A 25,663-nucleotide genomic window follows, 5' to 3' on the forward strand; every position below is an offset into this window, starting at 1 on the left:
GTGCGGAACACGGGGCCTGGCAAATGGAAAGTGCTCAACAGATTTTGTGAAATAAATGACTAAACGAATGAAGAATTTTTTTTTTTCTGAATGAAGAATATATTTAAAGGCTGATTGCTATGTCAGAAACTTGAGAAAGCCTTTTTTTTTTCTAATCTTGAGATGTTTTCTCTAGAGCTGTTCATTTTTCAAAATTCTTTGTACATTTTCTGAAATCTAATGATACCAAGAAATCATTGTGCTAGTGCATGGCAACAAAAACATTAGTTTCAACCAAAGGATGTGAGGAAAAAATTACCTTGAGGGAGTTCCCATCGTGGCTCAGCAGTAACAAACCCGACTAGTATCCATGAGGATGTGGGTTCAATCCCTGGCCTGGCTCAGTGGGTTAAGGATCTGGCGTTGCCATCAGCTGTGATGTAGGTCACAGATGTGGCTCAGAACTGGCGTTGCTGTGGCGTAGGCTGGCAGCTGTAGCTCTATTCAACCCCTAGCCTGGGAACTTCCATATGCCACAGGTGTGGCCCTAAAAAAAAAGACTAAAAAAAAAAAAAAAATACTTTGAGGAGGTTGTAGTACTTTATTAAACATCAATAAAATCAAACAATTTGAAAATCCTTAGTCTCATTTCACTAATGTAAATGAATTACGTAATTTAAAATGTCTAAAGAAATGAAAAAGAATTTTCAACAGTAAACTGTCAATTAAGTTTACTAACATCAGAACTATCCAATCTGATAACTTCTAGGTATACCAGGTAGGTTATCAAATACACAAGTAATATTCAAGAGATTCAGAGCAAAAGGCTTAAGATGAACTCATAAGCACGTTTTTCCCCTGGCAAACATTAGCTTCGACTTGGTATCAGTAATAATCACAAAAGGAAAAAAAATGGCATAATAACATAAACTCTTTTCTTTGAAACAGTTTTCAAGTTTGTATAGCTTCCCAGAAAGGGTTGCCAAGAAAATTACAGATTTAGAAGGGTGAGCCTATTGGTATAAATCTCCTTTCCCTACTATATCGCATTTTTTAGAAGAACTAAAGTGAAGTCAGAAACTTACTAAAGAATGAGGGAAACTACAAATCATGTGCAAGCCATATAACTAAATTGATAATCAAGCGACTTTTATATTCTTTGTGAAAACCACTTTCTTCAGAGCATCACTTTAAGCTCAAAACAATCACACTACCCTTTTTTTCAAGTGTGCTTATACGAATGGCAGATTAAAAGCCTTGGGAATTTGAGGCTCTTGTTTATCTATTTTTAAAACACATCATTTGATGTTGCAGCAGAAACTACATGCTTTGTCTCATGGCCAAAAGAAGGGCTTCGAGGATGGTGAAATCTAGCCGTCACCTTCATTCACAACTTGGTTTCTTCTGAGATTATTGCCAATTAGTGCACACTACGTCAATGGCAACACCTGGTCACACATCAAGCAAGCAATTCTATCACCGTTCCGTATAAAGATAGTAATAAGAATGTGCAGATAAGGGCACTAATATTTTTAAACATAAAATGATGTCATAACTGCTAAATTGATTATTTCGTTTTTCTCAGCTTTCAAACTTGAACACTGGATATAGCCCATTTCCAAAAACACAGCCACCTAGGTCAGCATGTGCTAGTTCATGTATCTGCCTCCTCTTGCAGCTTCTTTAATTTTCTTCACACACTAATTAGAATTGCATGGAAGTGAGTAAAGGAGTGAGCTAACAGGGAGAAGGGAATATCGCTGAGGAAATAACTGGTACTGTGTGAAATCAACTTCAGCAAATTAATCTCCAGTCTGCAAAAAAAGTCATCTCTTTGACAGAGTTTCTGAATTCTGCTTCTTGAGGGCATATACAAATCTGAGATCTACAGTAAGAAATGACGATTTCTTTAAAAGGGGGGGCAGGGGCCCTCCCAACAGAGACAGTTTTAAACCCCAGAATCTGACAGTTCCCACTCAATGTGCTTAGTAACCAGCCTCTGCTTTATCCCAAACCACTAGACCTCTGACTACATTAAAACGATGAACATCTCAGTTTGCAGAAGGAGAAATGGAGCCAGGCATTAAAGTCCCTCCCACTCTCTCTCCGGCCTGCTTGGCAGCGTGGGAAGAATCAGATTTAGGACCATGTGCTAGGGTTAAATACAAACATCCACACATAACGTTCTGAGTGGCTGTGGTTCTTGGACTAAGTTATTTAAAACTAGAAAGAAACTTTCAAGTTCCCTAGCTGTTATTTACTAGAAGATCATTCCCAACACTTTCAGTAAACCGGAGACTAGACTGTAAGCCTCCAAGAAAATCATTAGTCAACTGTGATTAATCCAAAGAATCCAAGGCTTTTAGAGATGAAGACGCTCAAAGCAGAGTTAAAAGCTTCAAGAAAGAGAGTGTGCTCCTGACTCGGGAGCCAGCAGAGGAGCCTCTCAAGTTAGAAGATTCTGGGGGAGCGATGGGTTGGGAGGCACAAAGCAGAAACTGTTAGAAGGCAAGAGACAGTGGGGCCCGAAGCGGGCAGAGGGACCCCAGATCGTCAAGGGCAGTGACAGACCCCGAGGAGAAGATCTTGGAAGGATAACAAAGAAGCAAAGGAAAACTAGGCTCAGTGGTCCTCAAGGAACCCAGGCGCCTGGCGGAGCCAGCGAGTCCAGGAGGTAGGGATGAGAAGGTGCAGGGATGAGGGCGCACACCAACAAGCGAGAGAAAATGGGCTGGGGGTGGGGGGAGCGTGCAAAGAGCGAAGGCAGTTCTCGGTCCCTCTGCCCCTGGTGCAGATCGCAACTCCTTGCCACGCACCGCCTGGCCTCGCCGAGTCCCAGGGGTGAGAAGGCGGCTGACGGAGCCCCGGTGACTTCGGGACCCTGCCTCACCTTGTTCGCCGCGTCCCGGCGTCCCGCCGCCCGTCCGCCCGCTGCTGCGCTCTGAGGGCCAAGGGGCGAGTCGCACGGCGCAGCCGGAGTCCCCTCCTGCTGCGAGGCACCGGCCCCCAATCCTCCGCACCCCCTGCTCGCCCCGATCACTTCGCCTCTCTCTCCCGCAGGCGGAGAGCACGGACCCTGACCCGAACGCCGCTCCACCTATTTCAAAAGCCCGGTTCCAGGCTTCCCCGGAATAGGAGCGGAGCTGCTGCGGCCGCAGCGGCAGAGCCTCCGCCTGACCTCACCAGGGGGTGGGGGGGCGGGGGAGGGGGGCGGGAGCCCAGTTGAAGAGGGGAGGGGGAGGGAGCGCGCGGGCGGGGGAAACATGGCGGCGGGGGTGGCCCCGGCGGCGCCTGCGCGGGAGGCGGGCGAGCTGGGGCTAGGACCGTGTGCAGGGTCCGAGCACAACTCTGCGGTTGCCGATGCGTGGCGTGGGGGAGCCCGGAGGCGGGGTAACCAGCTGCCAAGTGGCCCTCGCGCCTCCGAAACCGGTACGCTCGGGTTTGAACACACATGGCCTCTAGTGCCCAAGTGGCAGAAGAGGTGAAAACTGTCAAGTATTCGGGGACACGGTGCGCCCGCCAAGAGGAAGCCCCCGTTGTCGCGGCCCCTCCTGGTCACAGCGGGCCCGGGCACAAGGTGTGCGCTCAAGCCGCTTCACACGGTGGGGCGCGCACCTCAAAATCACCCTGACCCAGACTGTCACACAACTGTTCATCACTCTTCAGATGCGACAAGCGCTTCATTTCCCCCTTGCCACAGACCCCCACGGGAGGTATAGACGATTAAGAAAGAGGAAGAATAACAAATACAGCACTTCAACATTTTACCGAGCGCCTACGAAGAACCCAGCGCTGAATTATTAACTCACTTAACTCATAGCTACTCCACAAGGTCCATAGTGTTATTACCTCCGTTTCACTAGTAACCACACTGAGGCATAAAGGTCAAACTAGTTGCCCAAGGTTACACACAGAGCACGACCCAGGATGCCCAGCAGTGTGATTCCAGCGTCCAAGCTTTTAACCGCTGTGCAACGCTGCTTGCAAACGGGTGGAACTGCTGTTCCAAGTCAGAATCACGACTCTCTCCTCCCAGTCTGTCAGCCAAGCCCCCAACAAAAAACCCCAGTCAAGCCTGTTTTTTCCCCTTTCAGGTCTTCTATTCATTCTTTGCCTTCCTGACGGTTACCGCCTGGGGCCACCTTTCGTATATATGTCTTCCCTTGACTTTTCTGCTTATAATTACAAATTCCTAGGAAAAATAATGGGTGCTTGCTGTTAGCAACCAGTTTACTCATCGGTTTGTTTGTTTGTTTTTTAAAGGAAGTGATGGGGTGAGTGTGGGGACTTTAGCTCTCTCTGTTTCCTGGTATTTCTCCCTTTGCCTACCAGTAAACTGATCAGGCATTCAAAATCTCAACTTTGCTGACTTGGTATTTCAAATTCCATACACTGAAATCCCAATAGTGGGTTTTAGGTAACTTTGAAAGTAATCAGTCACTCAAAAATTTGCAGGAATTAAAGCTATCACCACATTCTTAGCCTTTATCAAACTGGTGAAAAGGTTAAGAACTCCAAATGCACGTGGAATTTACATCAATATCTTTTACCTGTCTGTGGATTCAACACAACTCATCTTTGTTAATAAGCATGCATTCATTGGCTTCTCCACCATGCTCTTTCAATAATTATAGTGTACCTATATCACATACAAAATGCCTATTAGGTGGAAAGCACCTGTTAAAGGAGTTTATGATCTCATTGAGGAAATATATTTAAAACAATTGATTTCAGCTTAGGAAAAATCTGGCGCGTAAGTTAAAAATAAATGAGTAAATACAACCGAGTTGATATACATCCAAGTCGTTGCTTCATCCCTGCCATAAAAAGGTTCAAGTGCAGTGGTTTTACAATAAACTCTCAAACAGAAATAACAGGAAAACAGGATAATCAGGTGCAGTCCTAGCAGCCCCAATTCACATTATGAGAAAACCCTTCAGAATACATAGCAAGGATGGGGGCCATCATAGAATTTGTATTTGAACAACGAAACAGGAATAAGAAATATTACAAATACACTTATTCAGTAGGAATTAGTTGCTGTTTGGGTTAGGATACTTTCCATAATTAATCTAGTGGACAGAACGCTCTGATTTGGAGTCAGAAGACACCAGTTATATGACATTAAGTTAACCCCATCACCTCTCCTGAGTGTGTCTTCTTGAATTTAGAGAAGGGTAATAATGATATTGGCTTGATCAGCCTCACAGTATTGTTCTAGGTTTTTTTAAAAAAAAAAGTCATGCAAAAGTACCTTGTAAACTTGTAAAAAACATATATATATATATATATATTATATATATATATATATAATGTAAAACAATGTTTTTGTTAATGTCAGACTGACTGGCCACTAAAATCTAGGGATGTAATTATGAAAGATGTTACAAGTTAACCTGTAGCCAAAAATATCAAGAATTAGAAACAGCTATTGCAATACAATAGTACAGTAAAAATCTAAAGAAGGGGAGATGCAACAGAGGTTCAGGGAATTAGAAAACAACTTAAAACAGGAGTTCCTGTCGTGGTGCAGCGGAAACGAATCCAGCTAGGAAACAAGAGTGTTGCAGGTTTGATCCCCAGCCTCGCTCAGTGGGGTTGCAGACAAAGCTCTGATATGGTGTTACTGTGGCTGTGACCTAGGCAGGCAGCTGTAGCTCTGATTTGACCCCTAGCCTGGGAACTTCCATATGCTGCGGGTGTGGCCCTAAAAAGCAAAAAACAAACAAAAAAAGGAATGTATATATATGTATGACTGGGTCATTTTGCCATGCAGCAGAAATTGGCACAACACTATAAATCAACTACACTTTAATCAAGAAAAATGTTTTTCGGAGTTCCTGTCATGGCTCAGTGGTTAACAAATCCAACTAGGAACCATGAGGTTGCGGGTTCGATCCTTGGCATTGCTCAGTGGGTTAAGGATCCAGCGTTGCCGTGAGTGTGGTGTAGGTCACAGATGCGGCTCGGATCTGGTGTTGCTGTGGCTCTGGTGTAGTCCAGTGGCTACAGCTCTGATTAGACCCCTAGCCTGGGAACCTCCATGTGCTGCGGGAGCGGCCCTAGAAAAGACAAAAAGACAAAAAAAGTTTTTAAATTCATATGTTGAAATATTAACCCCTAATATCTCAGAATGTAACATTATTCGGAGATAAATTATTTAAATACGGAATTAGATTAAAACGAGGTCTTTAAGGTGGGCCCTAATCACACATGACTGTTATTCTTATCAGAAGAGATTAGGATACACACGTGCACAGACACTGACCGTGTAAGGACACAGCAAGAAGGTGGCCATTTGCAGGTCAAGGAAAGAGGCCTCAGTGGAAACCAAACCTGTTGACCTTGATCTTGGTCCCACAGCTTCTATGAGAACTTTGAGAAAACAAATTTCTGTTTATGGTTTACTGTTGTCTAAGCCATCTAGTCCATGGCACTTTCTTGTGCCTGCTCTAGCAAAGTAATACAGTGGTAAAAAAATTAAATGCTAGCTGGGTATCCTCTGTATTCGTTATTGTTAACTGCTGCATAACAAATTACCACAGAAGTTCCCATCATGGCTCAGGGGAAACGAATCTGACTAGTATCCATGAGGAAGCAGGTTTGATCCCTGGCCTCGCTCGATGGGTTAAGGATCCAGCATTGCCGTGAGCTGTGATGTAGGTCACAGACACAGCTCAGATCCTGTGTTGCTGTGTCTGTGGGTGTAGGCCAGCAGCTAGAGCTCTGATTCGACCCCTAGCCTGGGAATCTCCATATGCTGTGGGTGTGGCCCTAAAAAGACAAAAAAAAAAAAAAAATACCGCAAACCTGGCACCAGCCTAAAACTACACACATTTATTGTCTCAGTTTTTGTGGGTCAGGAGTCCAGGATCAGCTGAGCTGGGGGCAATGCTCAGGGTCTCACAAAGCTGTGATCAAGGTGTCAGCCTGGCTGTGTCCACATGTGGAGCTCAGAGTCTTCTTTCAATCACTTCGGGTTGTTGTCTGGATTCGATTCTTCAGGGTTGTAGGACTGACATCCTGGACATCTACAGGCTCTAGAGCCTGCCCCTCTCCATAGTCAGCTTCTAGCAGGGCTGTTTCCTCATAGTCAGTCAGCAGAAGAACTTCTCTCCTCTGGAAGGAACTTTAATTTTTTTTATTTTTTATTTTTTTTTGCTTTTTTTAGGGCCACACCCATGGCATATGGAAGTTCCCAGGCTAGGGGTTGAGTCAAAACTGCAGCTGCCGGTCTACATCACAGCTCACAGCAACGCAGAATCCTTAACCCACTGAGCAGGGCCAGGGATTGAACCTGCACCCTCATGGATATTAGTCAGATTCGTTTCTGCTGTGCCACGATGGGAACTCCTGGAAGGGACTTTAATTACATCTTCAAAATCTCTTCACTTATGTCATATAAAGTAACCTAATCACCAAGCATATCCACAGGTCTGGACTACACATAAGGGGGAGGGGATATACAGGGTGTGTCCACTGAAGGACAAGAATCCTGGAGGTCATCTTGGAATTCTGCCTACCAAGTACCCCAACGGTTTGACAAGACCAATTTAATTACATATTTATAGAAATTCAACCGGACAGAGACCATACAGGCAGATGTGGACAGGCGCCTACACATGCACACACACCACGGCTCAGGTCTAGTCCCTCAAGAAGCATTTGCCAGCCTGCTATGTGCCTAAGAGATATGAAACCAAAGGATTTCGATTGCATTAACTCTGATTAAAGAACAAATTGAAAAGTATTAGGACTTCTTCTTTGGCTTCTCTGCTCAAGTTGCGTTTCATCTGGTCCATTATTGAATGAACCGAGTATCTGTGGAGAACCCACAAGGGGTCTGCTTAGCCCCTTTGCTCACTCCATAGAGTGAAATAAGGAAAAGAATAAGGAGAAAGGATTCTATTCCCTTGTGGCTCACAAAATAGTCTAGATAAGACAAGTAGCCAATATCTACCCACACACACACATGCACATGCATGCACATGCACGTTTATATGTATGTATATGTGTATGTATGTATGGTGGGGTGGGGTGCGTGTTTAAATACAAAAATAAATAAATAGACATTGCTAAGTGAAGAGAAACCAACATGTTCTATCCACTTAGTCACGTAAGTGAGCTCTTAACTGGGCTTCAAGGAGAGGTCAAGATCAAGCTTGAAGAGTCAGAGGCAGGAAAGGATCTAAGGATCTGTACAGATTTTCTAACATCAAGAATGACACTAGGGGAGTTCCCGTTGTGGCTCAGTGGTTAATGAATCCGACTAGGAACCATGAGGTTGCAGGTTCGGATCCCTTGTTGCTGTGGCTGTGGTGTGGGCCGGCAGCTATAGCTCTGATTGGACCCCTAGCCTGAGATCCTCCATATGCCATGGCTGTGGCCCTAAAACGCAAAAAAGAAAAAAAAAAAGAAAAAAAAGAAAAAGAAAGAATGACACTAGGCATAAACTACACTAACTCTATTTTGTGTGCAGGACTCTGAGAAGATTCTAACCCTGCCCTCTTCTGCCAAACCCTTTCAAAGCTGACTTCTCAACACAGTTCCTACGTACTTAATTCTTATAGGAGCTCAAATTCGGAGGGTTAGAAATAAAAAATGCCTGGGGTACTCTGGAATCAAGGGTTCTAAAAATAGAACCATAGGATGAGTGCAAGGGATATCACTGAAGGGTTTTAAGCCTCAGAGTGATAATAGGCAATGACTGTTTTAAAATCACCAGGACTTCTCTGAGTTGGATGGGGCAAAGGCAAAAGCAAGCAAACTGGTGAGAAGGCTATAGTAGGCAGACAAGTGGCGATGCAGCTTAGAATAGGGTGATGGCAGTAGAGACAGGAAAAAAAAAAAGGCAGATGGAACAGAGACATATTCAAGAGGAAGACCCAAAAAGTAGAGAGACCCATTCAACTAGATGAAAGATGATGTCATTTACTATCCTGGGAAAGACTGGAGCAACCAAGTTTGGGAGGAGGGTTTGTATTTTGTTTTGTTTTGTTTTTTGACAGGGTGGTGGGGGGTGCATTGCCTAAAGAGTTCCGTTTTGGACACATTACCTTTGTCAGTGAGATATTCAAGATGAGAGATCAGGCAGGCAGGGAGGTATGCATCAAAGGCTCAGAATCAAATCTCTGCGATGGAGAGGCTTCATCCACAGGCTTCTATAGGAAATAGTGCATAACTGTTCTCTGTCTCCCCACCAACATGGGGCAACATGATCTACAAAACAAGCTGGATATATCTCCAAATACTTATTCCAAGTGAAAGTTGTCACACAAATAGGGGTACATACTATCTATGATTCAATTTATCTAAAATTTTGGAAAAGGAAAATGAATCTATGGTGATAGAAAGTAGATCAGTGATTGCCTGGGGATGAGAACCGCATCTATTCATTCATACAACAATTTTTTTCCTTTGGTTTTTAGGGCAGCACCCATGGCATATGGAAGTTCCCAGGTTAGGGGTCCAATCGGAGCTGTAGCCACCAGCCTACGCCACAGCTACAGCAATGTGGGATCTAAGCCACCTCTGTGACCTACACCACAGCTCATGGCAACACCAGATCCTTACAGGGATCGAACCCACAACATCATGGTTACTAGTTGGATTCGTTTCTGCTGTGCCACAAGGGAAACTCCTCATTCAACAAATATTTACTGAATGTCTCCCATATGCAAAGCTGATGCTAAACTCTATGAGAGACATGAAAAAAATATAAGATCTGGTCTCAAAATGCATGCTGTCATTTTGAGGAGATGTGTCAAAGCTCAAGTAACCACGATACTAGGCATGTGTGATAAATGTCATATGTGTGATACAAGCAATGGGAATTCATATAAGCACTCTTTGTGGTATCAGTAAATTGGAAATAAAGTCCCAACATCAGGAATTTGGTTAAATATATTATGTGAGTATATCATTGAATACTCCACACTTTCAAAAACAACACATGATTTCATGTGTCGGATAGATTACAACACAGTATTATGATAGCCCCTCACAATAAATATACATACAAAGAAAATAATTAAGAAAACTATACAATAGGGTAACAGTGATTATCCTTTCATGTGTAAGATTATGGGGGTTACCATATTCTTTTACTTGTCTGTACTTTCTGATTTTTCTGTACTGAGACTGGAAGAAGAAAATAATGTCATTTTTTCCTCATACGGAGGAAAGGCTTTAGAGAAATTTTGATGCAGAGTCATGTTTTAGCCAAGTCATTTTAAAAATACTTTTATTGAGACTGAATTGACACATTACACTATATTAGCTTCAGGTATATAACATGATGATTCAATACTTGCATACCTGGTGAAATGATCACCGCAATAAGTCTAGTTAACATCTGTCACCACACGTAGTTACAAAAAATTTTTTCTTGGACTTCCCATGTGCCTGGCCACATGACTATTCAATATTGCTTCTACAGTGGCTGTGGCTTGACCCCTGGCTTGGGAACTTCCATATGCCGCAGGTGCAGCCACCTTGTTCTAAGAAAAAAAATTTTTTTCTTATGATGAGGACTTTTAAGATCTATTCTCTTAGCAACTTTCAAATATACAGTACAGTATTATTAACTACAGTAACCATGCTGTACATTGCATTCCCAGGACTTATTTATTTTATAACTGGAAGTTTGTACCTTTTGACACCCTTCACCAACTTTGCCCCCCACCGCCACTCCAAGCACATCATTTCTAGATGGGACTATATCCACTAGAGATATAGAACTAGAGCCGGTAATTGGAATATATTTCTAGGGAGATGGTAGTTAAAACAATGGAAACAATTAAGAAAACTCAGGGGAACTTAGACTCACAGAAGACATAGCTACCAGAGGAGATGCCAAAAGAACAATGGGAAAGAAAAGAGGTCACCTCCAAGAGAGAAACAGGAAAACATGAGAACCAATGCAGAGGCAGTTGTGCCGAAGATAAGAGAGTGAGGGGTACTTACTCCTACTGAGAACCTGATAACACACTCCAACTAAGTGTCCAGAGTAAATGCTGAACTTTAAAACTTAAGATGCCCTTTTTAAAATTTACCACGATAGTACCATATAAAATAGTGTCATCTTTCTTGATTGCACATCTAAACACGCCACTTAATTTCAAATTGCTTCTTTGTACATTAGAACTCACAGAAACCAGGAGACCAGTGCTAGAAGAGAATGCAAAGACCATTGCGTTGTGGCCTTTGATCTCACTGATGAGAAAATTGAGGCCCCGGAGAATTAAGTGGGTTTGCCCAAGGTCACACAATCGGTGACTTAAATGTAGTTAAAATTTTTCAGCTGGCTGGGCCAAAGGGGAAAGCAGGAGCTTTGGCAGTGGAATCCTTAGCTATTCCACTAATCTCACTTTGTCAACAGTTTCAAGGTCCTCCTTTCGCAACCTTTTCCTTCCCTGTAACTCTGGTCGGCCTAGTCTATCCCCCTTCTTTCCATCTTCTCCTCTCCTTTCTCCAAAACCTGTCTCTTTTCAGATAACTGCTTCATTTTGTCAGGACTTTGCTCATAAGATCGTCATAACAGGAATGCCCAGTTCTTGTCACCCTAGCAAACAGCTTTCTCCTTTGACCAGACTCAAATGTCACTTTCCCTAAGTATTTTTTGCCCACCCAGGAGACAAGGCACACACCTTTGTGCAGTGGTGAAGAGCCAGGTTAGTCTGGGTTTGAAGCCAAGCTCTGCCACTCCCGTGACCTTGGGCAAATTACTAAATCTCTCTTTGCCCACTTGTAGTACTTTGTAAAATGGGCATACTAATAATTCTTTATCTATTGGATTCTCCTGAAGATTAAATAAGTTATAATACATGAAAACGCTTAGAGTAGTGCCTGGTACACAGGAAGCGCTACAGAAGCCTTAGATACTGTCATTATCTTGAACCCACTCCTCTTATCTGAGCACCTGAAACACTCTCGTGTTTTGTACATGCTTGCCTCTCTCTACTAGACTATAAGCAGTTAAGGGATACACAAAATAATTAGATGTGAAATATGATGTGTCAAAACTACTTTCAAGGGAGTTCCCATTGTGGCTCAGGGGGTTAAGAACTCAACTAGCATCCATGAGGATTTGGGTTGGATCCCTGGCCTCACTCAGTGGGTTAAAGATCTGGCGTTGCCGTGAGCTGTGGTGTAGGTTGCAGACACGGCTCGGATCCCACGTTGTTGTGGCTGTGGCGTAGGCCAGCAGCTGCAGCTCTGATTCAACCCTTAGCCTGGGAACCTCCATAGGCCACGGCGCGGCCCTAAAAAGAAAAGACACACACACACACACACACACACACACACACAGACACACACACACACACACACACACACACACACAACGAAAACCAAAACCAAAAGCCAAACCTTCTCCAACCAGCGGTTGGATGACTCCTCATGCCCACTGACAGCCACAGCACAACTTCAGCTTCAGCCTCTGTTAGCACATGCAAAGTAAAGAACTCTGGAGCAGCACCAGCCAAAACAAATATAATGTTGTCTACACATGCAATTTTAAATTTTCAAATAGCCACATTTTGGGGGCATACCCATGGCATGCAGAAGTTCTGGGGCCAGGGATCAAACCCATGCCACAGCAGTGACAAGGCCAGATCTTTAACTCACTGAGCCACCTGGGAACTCCTCATATAACCATATTTTAGAAAGTAAAAAAAGTAAAAAGAAACAGGTGAAATTAATTTAATAACATATATTACCTCACCCAATAAAACCAAAATATTTTCAACATAGAATCATTACAAAAAAAATTAAGGAGATATTTTATAGTACTCTTTCTGTACTAGGTGTTTGAAATCCAATGTGTATTTTTACATTTACAACACATCTTAATTTAGACTACTCACATTCCAACTGCTCAGTAGCCACATATGGGCTAGTGGCTATGGTATTGGACCCTGCAAATCTAGAGATCTGGTTTATTGACCCAAAGTAACCTAAAGTTATACAACTATATATGCCAGAAAATGGTCTCCAGTCATTCACTGAATACACTATGAGTGCAGAAAATGACATGGAAAATGTGTTTTTTATTGTCTATGCTTTAAAGGTCTTGCTAAGTACTACTAATAAACTGCAAAGGCACATGCAATAATATGATACAATAGCAAATGTTCTAGTACAGAAAAGTATGAAAATTCTAAAGGATTGAACTGTTACATTTCCAACCAATCAGAAGAGAAATAGGCAGCAGGAATTATCCACTGAGTGTATCAACTTGAGAGCAGAAGACTTTTTTTTTTACCACACCCACAGCATGTTCACTGGCCAGGGATCCAACTTGCACCACAGCAGCAACCCAAACCACTGCAATAACAATGCTGGATCCTTGATCCACTGCACCACAAGGGAACTCCTCAGAAGGCATTTTTAATATAACAACAATGCTATGTCTGAACTGCTGATGATTTGGAATCACATGAATATTTTTTAAAAAAAACAACTGTATTACTTTCAATTACATAGAAAAATTCAAACTAGATGGGCAAAGAGTTGGTGGAAATCCTTGATGGACCTGCTTTATAAATCAGAAAAACATTCAGTAATCCCCACAAACTATTTCCTCTCTCTAAGCACACCATTCCCCAACCCAAGTTCTTATCTGCCAAACAACTTCCACTCTTCAGGTCTCAGTTTAACATTTTTCTCCAGAAGACTTTTTTGGGGGGTGGCGGCGGGGGTGGGGGGGGTTGAATTGGGGCTGCAGCTGCCGGCCTACACCACAGCCACAGCCATGCCAGATCCAAGCCACTTCTATGACCTACACCACAGCTCACAGCAACGCTGGATCCTTTAACACACTCAGTGAGGCCAAGGATGGAATCTGAGTCCTCATGGATGCTAGTCAGTTTCTGCTGAGCCACGATGGGACTTCCCTCCAGAAGACCTTTTGTCATATTCTAGACTAGAATGGATATTTCTGTAATATTTCCAAAGCACCCTGTACTCAAATAACAACATAAACCCATTAACATAAACCATTATTTACCTTCATGCTATATTAGCATACCAACTGCACCTAAAAGAGTGCATCAACAGGGTTTATTTTTTAAAATTAAAAATTTTTTTTTTGCTTTTTAGGGCCGCACCAGTGACATATGGAGGTTCTCAGGCAGAGCTGTAGCTGCCAGCCTACACCACAGCCACAGCAATGCAGGATCCAAGCCGGGTCTGTGACCTGCACCACAGCTCCCAGCAACACTGGATCCCTAACCCACTGAGCGAGGCCAGGGATCCAACCTGCAACTTCATGGTTCCTAGTCAGGTTTGTTGACCGCTGATCCATGATGCGAACTCCAACAGTGTTTATTCTTTTAAGTACTTTACACTTTACATTCTGCTAATACCATCTTATTTATTAGACTGATACTCTGGGCAATGTTTTTATTTTTCCATGGAAAGGGCAAAATCTCAGTTTCCATCTAAATGTTCTCAGATTCTTATTCAGCAAAGTACACACATTAATGAGGCTCCACTGTATTCTGATTAGATTATCCTTGGACCTTCCTTCATACCAGCTACTTCATCTCAGGGACGAAAGTTTCACAATGTGATTTATCTACCTGACATAAATGATTTTAAGGATGCATCTCTTTTTAATGCAGGCCCTAAGTCCTTTAACTATCTAAATACAGAGTTTAGGAGTTTCCGTCGTGGTGCAGTGGTTTAGGAATCCGACTAGGAACCATGAGGTTGTGGGTTCGGTCCCTGGCCTTGCTCAGTGGGTTAAGGATCCAGCGTTGCCATGAGCTGTGGTGTAGGTTGCAGACTCGGCTCGGATCCCACGTTGCTGTGGCTCTGGCGTAGGCCGGCGGCTACAGCTCCGATTCGACCCCTACCCTGGGAACCTCCATATGCCGCGGGAGCAGCCCAAGAAATAGCAAAAAGACAAAATTAAACAAAACGAAAATAAATAAATAAATACAGAGTTTAGATATAAACCCCACATTAATACATTCATGATAGAGGAAACTGCATTTCAATGGAATTTTAATTTTCCTGGCATTCTTGGGGAAAAAAAGTTAACATCTATAACCCTACAGTGTGAACTAGGCACAGCCAGGAGCTACGCCTTTAAGCAGCCATGCCCATGTTGCCCAACTCTAACATCATGCTAATAATTAGCGGTGCAGCCTCAGGAATGTTAGAAAGGGTCTGAATTCTTCCAAGTCTCCCTTCTCACTGCGCACCCCAACCTCCTCAAGAACATTTTTACTTGCCATTCTTCGGTTTGACACCCACTGCCAATTCGCTTATTGCTCCTAAAGACTGGACTTCATATCTGTTGAGTGCTGTGGTGGGCCAGGCACTGTACGAAGCCCCTTAGACACATTGTCTCAGTTCATCCTCACGACAATCCTATGAAGTAAGAGCCATCAGTGTCCTCCTTTCACAGAGGTGGTATCTGAAGCACATAAAGTTAGGTAATTTCCATGAGGTCTGGCAGGTATTAAGAGGCGGAGCTGGGCTTCGACCCTGGGCAGGGTGGCTCCAGAATGTAGGCTGCATCATTGTGATGGAAATGTTGCTATGCTGGGAGTTCCCGTTGTGGCTGGTGGGGGGGGGGGTTAAGAATCCGACTAGTATCCATGAGGATGTGGGTTGGATTCCTGGCCTCGATCAGTGGGTTAAAAGATCAGATGTTGGAGTTCCTGTCATAGCTCAGCAGAAATGAATCTGACTAGTATCCATAAGGACGCAGGTTCGATCCCTGGCCTCGCTCAGTGGGTTAAGGATCTGGTGTTGCTGTGAGGTGTGGTGTAGGTCTCAGATGCGGCTCGGATCCCGCGTTGCTATGGCTCTGGTGTAGTCCGGCAGCTGTAATTCCAATTCAACCCCTAGCCTGGGAACCTCCATATGCCGCGGGTACAGCCCTAAAAAGACAAAAATAAGATAATAAAATAAAATAAATAAACAAGACCCCCTTCAGGAAAAGATCAGGTGTCGCTGGAGTTCCCGTCTTGGCTCAGTGGAAACAAATCTGACTAGCATCTATGAGGACGCAAGTTTAATCCCTGGCCTCGCTCAGTGGGTTAAGGATCTGGCGTTGCCACGAGCTGTGGTGTAGGTCCCAGACGCAGCTTGGATCCTGCATTGCTGCGGCTGTAGTGTAGGCCAGCGGCTGAAGCTCTGATTTGACCTCTAGCCTGGGAACTTTCATATGCCACAAGTACAGCCCTAAAAAGACAAAAAATTTTAAAAAGTTGATATTCTGGTGCCACTCAGGGGAGAGCTCACCTCTGCCTTGCTCTAGCCTTCTCAATGGAAAAGGAAAAAAAAATTATTCTATTTTAACTCAAGGTACATGCATATATATCAAATCACCATGTTATACACCTTAAACTTACATAATGTGTCAACTAGATCTCAATAAAGCTAAAAATCATTTTAAAGATACTTGGGCATAGATACAGGTAAAAGAATGGCTATTAATTTTTTTCAATTTAAGCTGCCCTATCATTCCTCTTTCTAAGCTCTACCTACCTTTTTATGTATTTGAAAATTACATTTTTCCCAACATGAAACAGCTAATATATAGAATATTTACTTATTATGACGATCCTTGTTATAGATAGCTTTTTTTCTCTCTGCTCAAATTCATCTAAAAATTGAATTCTATGAATAGAAAGTATAAAATTGTTGAATGGGAAAGACAAAGATTCCTGGGTCAAGACTGAATATGTCAGGCCTTTAGTTAATTAATTCATTGACGCTTCATATATTTATTGAGTGCCTACTATGTGTTCTACATGGTACAGAAGAGACACTTATCCCTTTAAGAGCTTCTCTACTAGTAGGGGGAATAAGATAATAAGCAAGTAAACAACTGAATAGGTAAGATAATTCCAGGTAATAAGTGTTATGCAGAAAATAAAATGAAGAAATGGGACAGTGAGAGGAGTAGAGCTATTTCCGAAAGAATGCTCAGGAAAGACTGATTTTTTTTTTTTTTTTGCTTTTTAGGACCACATTCGTGGTATTGGAGGTTCCCAGGCTAGGGGTCCAATTGGAGCCACAGCCACCGGCCTACACCATGGCAACGCAGGATCCAAGCCGTGTCTGCAACCCACATCACAGCTCACAGCGACGCCGGATCCTTAACCCACTGAGCAAAGCCAGGGATCGAACCCTCAACCTCATGGTTACTAGTCGGATTCGTTTCCACTCCACCATAACAGGAACTCCAGGAAAGACCTCTCTTAAGGAGTAAAATTTGAACTGAGCCCTGAATGATGAGAGGAAGCCACCCAAGCAAAGACCGAGGGAAAGTCATTCCAAGGAGGAAAGGGCAAGTGAAAAGCCCGGAGGTGAGAATAAATCTGATAGACTAGAGGAATAGAAAAATTGTCATTATAGCTGAAGGACAGTAAACTATGGGCTGAGTGGTAGAGCATAATGTTAAAATATGGATAAAAACAAAATCACTGAGGGCCTGTGGCCTGTGCCAAGGAATTTTGATATTATTCTTTTTTTTTTTTTTTTTTTTTTTTTTTTGCTTTTTAGGGCCACATCCATGGCATATGGAGGTTCCTAGGCTAGGGGTCAAATCAGAGCTGTAGCCACCAGCCTATGCCACAGCCACAATAACGCCAGATCTGAGCCACATCTACAACCTACACAGCAACGCCGGATCCTTAACCCATTGAGCAAGGCCAGGGATCGAACCTGCATCCTCATGGATCCTAGTGGGGTTCATTATCTGCTGAGCCACGAAGGGAACTCCAATATTACTCTAATTGTAGTAAGAAGCCATGGAAAATTTTGGAGCAAAGAAGTGATATGATGTCTTAGTTTTTTACATAATAATATTAAGAGGGGCTAACCCTTAAATCGGAGTACAAGAGCTATAACATATCATTAGTTCTCAGTTGTATACAGAACTGCCTGATTGTGAGTTGAGTTTGTTTGATACCAATGCTTTGAGAAAATAATGGAAGTTTTTAGAAATTATAGCAATTACGGTTATAGTGATGGCCCCTATTGAATCACACCTCCCTGTACCCTCTGCCCTTCTGTAGCCATTTAACACGTGACTCTGAGCTTGGCCTCCCACCCTGACTCTGTGATGACCTGCTTTGGCCGATTGGATGTGAGCAAGCATGTCACAGGCAGAGGCTTGAAAAGCACTTAGGCATTTGAGCTTGCTCTCCCTCGCTGTTGGTGGAATCCAGCAACCATGTGAAGAAGTCCAGGGGAGCCTGCGGGAATGTGAGTGACACCTGGCCCAGATATTTCCATCACTGCTGCTGACAGCCAGCCAACTGCCAGAAGACACATGAATAAACCCAACCAGACATAAACCCTGCTGACACTCAGCCCAGCTAAACCTAGCCGGAGCTGCCAGATCTCAACCTAGTGAGCAAATCAAACGTTTTAAATTTAGGGGTAATTTGTTATGCAGAAATGAGTAACTGAGGCAGCTATATAAATAGTACCGCCCCCCTTTCTTCTTAAGCCTGCATCTGTGGCATAAGGAGGTTCCCAGGCTAGGAGTCCAATCAGAGCTGCAGCTGCTGGCCCACACCACAGCCACAGCAACGAGGGATCCAAGTCACATCTGTTACCTAAGCCGCAGCTTGTGGTAACACCAGATCCTTAACCCACTGAGTGAGGCCAGGGATTGAACCTGCATCCTCACAGATAGTATGTCAGGTTCTTAAACCGCTGAGCCACAACAGGAACTCCCAATCCCACTTTAATAAGCTTAAAGGCAATCAAAATTTGTACTTTACCATATCTAAATTACTTTTAAGTTATGCTTCATAAAATGATTCATTCGGTTTCAGAAGTGCTTAAGGCAACTTAAAATGATCAATTCACAAAATATTGATGATGTAATATTTAAAAAATGATTCCAAATTCACTAATATTATAGCTACCCCTAAACAGATATTCAAACACAGTTACTATACATAAACATCATTCCAAAGGGATGCACCTGTCTTAGTTTAGTGGCTATTTCTAGGGAGGGACTTGTAGATCTATCTCATTCATGCAATTGGCTCTTTTCTTTAATCCAATTTTTGATTAATGAATAATTTCACAAAGTCCAAAACTAAAAAATTATGAAATGATATCCAGTTAAAACTTCTTCACATTTCTGTCCTATCCACCCAGTACCCCCATCCTATATAACCATTATTATTCATTTCTTAAGTATCCTTCCAGAGTTTATGATTTTTCATTCAATAACTAAAACAGTAAAACCCTATTTGTATGTACTTTAGTAAAGGGGGGTAGGATATAATGGTATTTGTTAAAAGAGAACTCTTTCTGGAGTTCCCATCGAGGCGCAGTGGGAATGAATCCGACTCGGAACCATGAGGTTGTGGGTTTGATCTCTGGCCTTGCTCAGTGGGTTAAGGATCCGGTGTTGCTGTGTAGGTTGTAGGTGTGGCTCAGATCTGGCATTATTGTGGCTGTGACATAGGCTGGTGGCTACAGCTCTGATTCGAGCTGTGGTGTAGGCCAGCAGCTGTAGCTCTGATTGGATCCCTAGCCTGGGAACCTCCATATGCTGTGGGTGCAACTCTAAAAAGAAAAAAGAGAGAGAGAGAACTCTTTCTGCACAGGATAGTTGCCATTCTCTTTACCATCAACTTTTGCTTGGGTTTTATCAACTAAGTTAATTGAAGAAGTTTTGGTTTGTTTTTTTGTTTGTTTGTTTGTTTGCTTTTGCTTCTCAGGGCCGCACACACATGTGGCATATGGAAGTTCCCAGGCCAGGGTTTGAATCAGAGCTATCGCCACCAGCCTACACCACAGCCACAGCAATGCCTGATCTGAGCCCCATCTACAACCTACAGCACAGCTTGTGGCAACACCAGATCCTTAACCTGCTGAGTGGATCCTTAACCAGATCCTCACAGAGACTTTTTAACTTTTTAGAAGTCTCATCAGCTTTTTAACTTTCTGAACCACAATGGGAACTCCTGCATAAGTATTTGTTGAGTCTCCTCTCAAGCACAATTCTATCTAGGTGCTGGCTCTATATATCGTCTAGGTAAGAACATCATCAATGTACTATGGTGAAACCAAAAGTAGGTTTTAATGCAACTCTAATTTCATAAAAAAAATTTTTATAAATGTTGTAGTCTCTAAGAAATCCAAAATTTTCAACTGAACATGTTAGAGGAAATTGAATATTTAGGGAACAAGTGATCAAAACATAAACAGCTAGAAAGAGCAAACATGAAGTCGAAGAAAAGAAAAATACAAGAAAGTTGAGAAAACAGCTTTAGGAATGTCCATAGTTACTAGCTTTCAACCACCAGGAAGATGTCCAACCAAAACTAAGATTTAAATGCCTTCAGGGAAAAAGGAGTTTCAACACTTAGCAGCTTCATTACTAAGAAAGTATCTGACCTAAATTCATAGGAGAACCACTCATATTTTAAGTTACCTCATACTAATCTATTCCTCAAGCTTATAAATATATTGGTGATGTATTTTAAAACAAAGCACTCAAAAGTGTTTTAAAACAAAGACCACACAGGAATTTTAATATTAACTTGTACTGAGATAACAAACGAACTAACTAAAAACTAAATAATGTATGTCCCATGAGAGGTCACAACCCAAAGCAACAGCACAACACTAGGCTGCATAAAAAGCCAGAAGGCAGGCTTGGTCAACCATGAGATCACCACTTGCATTTTTATGCAGCCCCCTCCCAGTATTTGAAAGAACTTTCGCAACCGAAATCAGTTCAAACAACTATGTCCACAATGTCCTTTAATAGCTTTCAGGGTTTAACATTTTATTCTTAAGTGACTACTTATCCACACATCATTATGATTATGGTCAGTTTTGATGCTGAAAGCAAACAGGTCTTGAAAGCAGATGTTTTCAAAATGTAGTTAATTATATAAAGTTTTGCAGCTCCATAACTTTTTTCCTGTTATCTTTATACTAGAACTAGGTGAGGTGAAAGAGGAGAGGCTATTAATGGAATCATATGGAGGAAAACCTGACAAAAGCAAATGAGACCCTTCAATGGAGTGAAATTCATGTAACTTCATATCATTTTGGGTTTTTTTTTTTTTTGGGTCTTTTTAGGGCTGCACCCCTGGCATATGGAAGTTCCTAGGCTAGGGGTTGAATCAGAGCTGCAGCTGCCGGCCTACACCACAGCAATGCGGGATCTGAGCTGTGTCTGTGACCTACACCACAGATCATGGCAACACAGGAGCCTTAACCCACTGAACCAGGCCAGGGATTGAACCTGCATCCTCATGGATGCTAGTCAGATTCATTTCTATTGAGCTACGGCGGAAACTCCCATGTAACTTCATACTAGATAACTGTGTTAGGGATCCCCAGAGAGACACAACCAATAAGATAAAAATACATAGATATAGGGGCGTTCCCATCGTGGCACAGCAGAAAATCCGACTAGGAACCATGAGGTTGCGGGTTTGATCCCTGGCCTCGATCAGTGGGTTAAGAATCTTATGTTGTAGTGAGCTGTAGTGTAGGTCGCAGATGCGGCTCGGATCTGGTGTTGTTGTGGCTGTGGCTCTGATTAGACCCCTCACCTGAGAACCTCCATATGCCATGGATGCGGCCCTAAAAAGACCAAAAAAAAAAAAAAAAAAGATATAGAAATAGAGTATATTTAGATAAGATATGTAAGATTATATATACATATTATATATGAAATGTTATATGTATATTATATATATAAGATACATGGGAAAGAGAGATTGATTGATTTAAGGAATTAGTTCACATAATTGTGGAGGCCCACAGACTGGAGACCCAAGGAAGAGTAGATGTTTAAATTAAAGCCAATTTGCTGGCAGAATTCCTCCTTCCTGGAAGGAGGTCAAAATTTGTTTTATTAAGGCCTTTAATTGAAGAGTAGTGCTTTACTCAAATCTACTGATTTTTTTTTTTTTTTTTTTTTTTTTTTTTGGCTTTTAGGGCTGCACCCACAGCATATGGAAGTTCCCAGGCTAGGGGTTGAATTGGAGCTGCAGTTGCCGGCCTAAGCCAAGGCCACAGCAGTGCCAGATCTGAGCAGCATCTGTGACCCTATACCACAGCTCACGGTAACGCTGGATTCCCAACCCTCTGAGTGAGGCCAGGGATCGAACCTGCAACCTCCTGGATACTAGTCGGATTCGTTTCCTCTGAGCCACAACAGCAATTCCTCAAATATACTGATTTTAATGTTAATCTCATCTCCAAAATGCCTTGTGAGTAATGTTATCTAGAATAACACTTGACCAAATATCTGGGTACCTGAGACTAGCCAAGGTAACACATGAAATTAACTACCACACCAAGGAATCCTCAACAAATACTTTTTGAGCAATACAGATATTCCTGGAAAGTGGTACATAAAGAGGATTTTTATAGATAGAAGCCCCATGATGTTTCTCAAACTAGGGCTACTTTTAACCTGCAGCTCAGCCCTGGTAGTTCTTGAGGTGTTCCAAATGGGGGGCCAACAATAACCCAATAAATAGGTTCAGCCAGTGAAAGCTTGAGACCTAGAGGGTTGGTAGCTGAGAGAAGTCTTGCTCTTCTCAAGCTGGCAAAGCTGAAGTGAAGCCTGCGCATGCTTATATTAGTCCTTCTAATCACCAGTGGGTTTGCTTTGTCTAGAAAAGTGGCCTCCTGTCTTGGATTCTTGCTTTAATCTCCAGTTTCTCACTTTGAGCCTCAGTGGCTGCCCTGACCTAAACTTACTTGACTAGAACCCAAACACTCCCTGTACCCCATGAACTGGGGCTGCTTCAACATACAAAAAATAACTGATTTCAAACATCAGCTGTGTCCTTTTGAACACTTAATTTGGGTTTCACACCCAATTCCAATGTGCATTTGAGTGTGTGTGTGTGTCCCTCAAAGCAACAGGCAACTCTCCAGACACCAGCTGGCTGTCCTACAGTTGAATTCAATTTTGTTTGTTTGTTTGTTGATTTTTAGGGTTGCACCTGTGGCATATGGAGGTTCCCAGGCTAGGGGTCAAATCAGAGGCCTACACCACAGCCACAACAACTGCCAGATCCAAGCCGCATCTTCAACCTACACCACAGCTCACGACAACACCAGAGCCTTAACCCACTGAACAAAGCCAGGAATGGAACCTGCGTCCTCATGGATGCCAGTCAGATTCATTAACCACTGAGCCATGATGGGAACACCTCAACTCAACTTCGACACTATCTACCCAGAGACAGCATCATATTCTATAGACTAAGGGGTTAGCTCCACAAGACTTCTCCCCTCCCCCCAACTTCAGGTTATTGCTGGTGCCTCCAGCCAACCAGCTGCAGAGTGTGGGTTTCAGTAACCTCCTCTTTGGGTTTGGTTAATTTAATAGAAGGGTTCACAGAACTTGGGAGAAACATTTTACTAGATTTTTACTAGATTATCAGGATATGAAATATATATAATATAAAAGAATAAAACTCGAGAACAGCCCGTTGGAAGAGATGCACAGGGAAAGGTATGAGGAAAGGGCGAGGAGATTCCATACCCTCTCCAGGCACCACTCTCCTCAAATCTCCTCTGTTTATGAGCTCAGCAGCTTTCTGAACTCCAGCCTTTTAGGTTTTTCTGGAGGCTTCATTACACAGGCATGGTGATTGAATCATGGACCAATGACGACTGACTCAACCTCCAGGTCCTGTCCTCGATGAGCCACAAGGGGAACTCTGAAATTCTTTTTTACATATCTGTAAACCATATTAAACCAAGCTTTCTAAGAGTACCTCATCTGTAAATTGGGCCTCTCTGAAAGATAATTGTTTTTTCAACTGACATATACTTTTAAAAATACTAGAAGACAATTTTAATCTTAACTTGTATGTATGTTATTAGACACCTACCAGTCATTTCTTGCTCTGTGTATATGTGTGCATGTGTGTTTCCTAAGGGCAGTAGGACATGTCACATAATTTTGATTAGTTAGTACTCCCCTAATCTCACACCACACTCACCCTGGACTACAATGACTGATTTTCTAGACAGAATTCAGAATTGAGTAAGCATTAGGAAGTCATTGGACAGGAAAACTGGATCAAGAAGGAAGTACTCTCCCTGGAGGCAATAGGAAACTCCAGGCCCCAAATGGTGAGCTGATCTAGAAAGGATGCCAGTCACTGAAGTCCAAGAGCCAAAGGGCAAGTTAGAGAAAAGATCAAATCCTGAAGGGGGTCAGAGATGAGAATGATCAAAATCAGAGTACACAGCCAAAGGAGAAAACAGGGTGTCAAGATCAAGTTAAATCAAATCAGGACAAAATAAGGGTAAGAGAAGCCACATCAGTTGACTAGAATTCCCGCTAGCTATGGGGGCTGGCTTCAGAGAGGCCCACAAGGGTGTGTTGAAAAGAAGGGCAGGTAAATCAGCCCAATGTAAAGAGTCAGGAATGAGGTAGATTAATATTTCCTATGGTGCCTTTCCCAAAGTAAATTCTCAGTTAATATTAACTGAGCTAGTCAAGCAATAATGAGGAACACACAATCCTGGTGGTCTGAAAGTTAATGTGGCATATTAGCGTGCACAAGAATAAAGTAGATCAGAGTTTAGAGCACACCACTGGGTAAGCCACGGGACTTTTTTATGACAGTAAAACAAGAACTGCTTCAGATTCTGACAGCCTAAGACCAGCTTTAGAAGGAAGGAAGGAAAGGAAGGGAAGCTCATACTTACTGAATACCAAAGGCTTTATGTATTTTGCTTAATTCAGTTGTCCAAGGGGCATGAGGTACTCACAGTTTTACACATGAGAAAACTGGAGGAAGGTTAAGTGCCTTTCCGAAGGCCACATAGTCAGAATTCAAATGCAGATCTGTCTGATTGCAGAATCTAAGTTCTTTTTGGAAATTTCACCCTCCACCTTATGAAGCAGGTTGGAAAGAAGCATGACTAAGTGGAGAAGCAAAGAGAGCAGTCCTTTGTCAACAGCAAGGCAAGAAGGATCTCTGGAGGAGAGAGATCTGTCACTTCTTGAAAAGATACAGCATTTGATATAATTCTACTTGTGACTGTGTTCGGTTGATTTGCAGTTACTGAGCTATGATCCAGGTATCAAAAGCTACTATTAAAATCCAGTGTGTATTCAGACCCTATGCTAGATACAATACATATATTAAGTTCTCAGAGTTCCCATCATGGCTCAGCAGTTAACGAACCCAACTGGTATCCAAGAGGACGCGAGTTCGATCCCTGGCTTTGCTCAGTGGGTTAAGGATACAGTGTTGCCATGAGCTGTGTGTAGGTTGCAGATGCGGCTTGGATTTGGCGTTGCTGTGGCTGTGGTGAAGGCCAGAAGCTACAGCTCTGATTTGACCCCTAGCCTGGGAACCTCCATATGCCGCGGGAGCGGCCCAAGAAATAGCAAAAAGACAAAAAAAAAAAAAAAAAAAAAAAAGATTGTAAAATGGTTTGGACCTTCCAACAGTTAGGAGGCTGTGGAAGCAAAAGCTCTTAGACCAAAATCATGTTTAAAGGGAAACAAGACAGAACATAAGTTTAGGCTAATGGGAAAAGCAGGAAGGACGGGTAAGGGTAGTTGAACCCACTGAATCAAGACAAGACAACTAGATGATTTCCTGGTGGAAAACATCCAGGTTAAACATCCAGCATGGTCACTGCAGTGGTCCGCATTGCTGCTGGCTGCTGTGGTGAGGATTCCATCACTAGCCAG

The 25,663-nt window shown here is 42.8% G+C and overlaps 1 protein-coding gene across 6 annotated transcripts in view; it reads right to left on the minus strand.

Moving 5' to 3' along the window:
• The window catches only part of KLHL13 (kelch like family member 13), a 405,144-nt gene that overhangs the window by 196,506 nt on the left and 182,975 nt on the right, over positions 1–25,663 (minus strand). For 2 of the 6 annotated variants that reach the window (XM_021080424.1, XM_021080422.1), the window contains exon 1: positions 2,870–3,171. The exons of 3 other annotated variants lie outside the window; for them this stretch is intronic. The gene's annotated coding sequence lies outside the window, so the exon portion shown is untranslated. Of the gene's footprint in view, positions 1–2,869; positions 3,268–25,663 lie in introns of those variants that run through there. One more of the 6 variants, XM_021080432.1, reaches the window with a different exon arrangement.

This window comes from Sus scrofa, chromosome X (genome assembly GCF_000003025.6).
Source record: "Sus scrofa isolate TJ Tabasco breed Duroc chromosome X, Sscrofa11.1, whole genome shotgun sequence".
In the NCBI taxonomy this organism is placed as follows: domain Eukaryota; kingdom Metazoa; phylum Chordata; class Mammalia; order Artiodactyla; family Suidae; genus Sus; species Sus scrofa.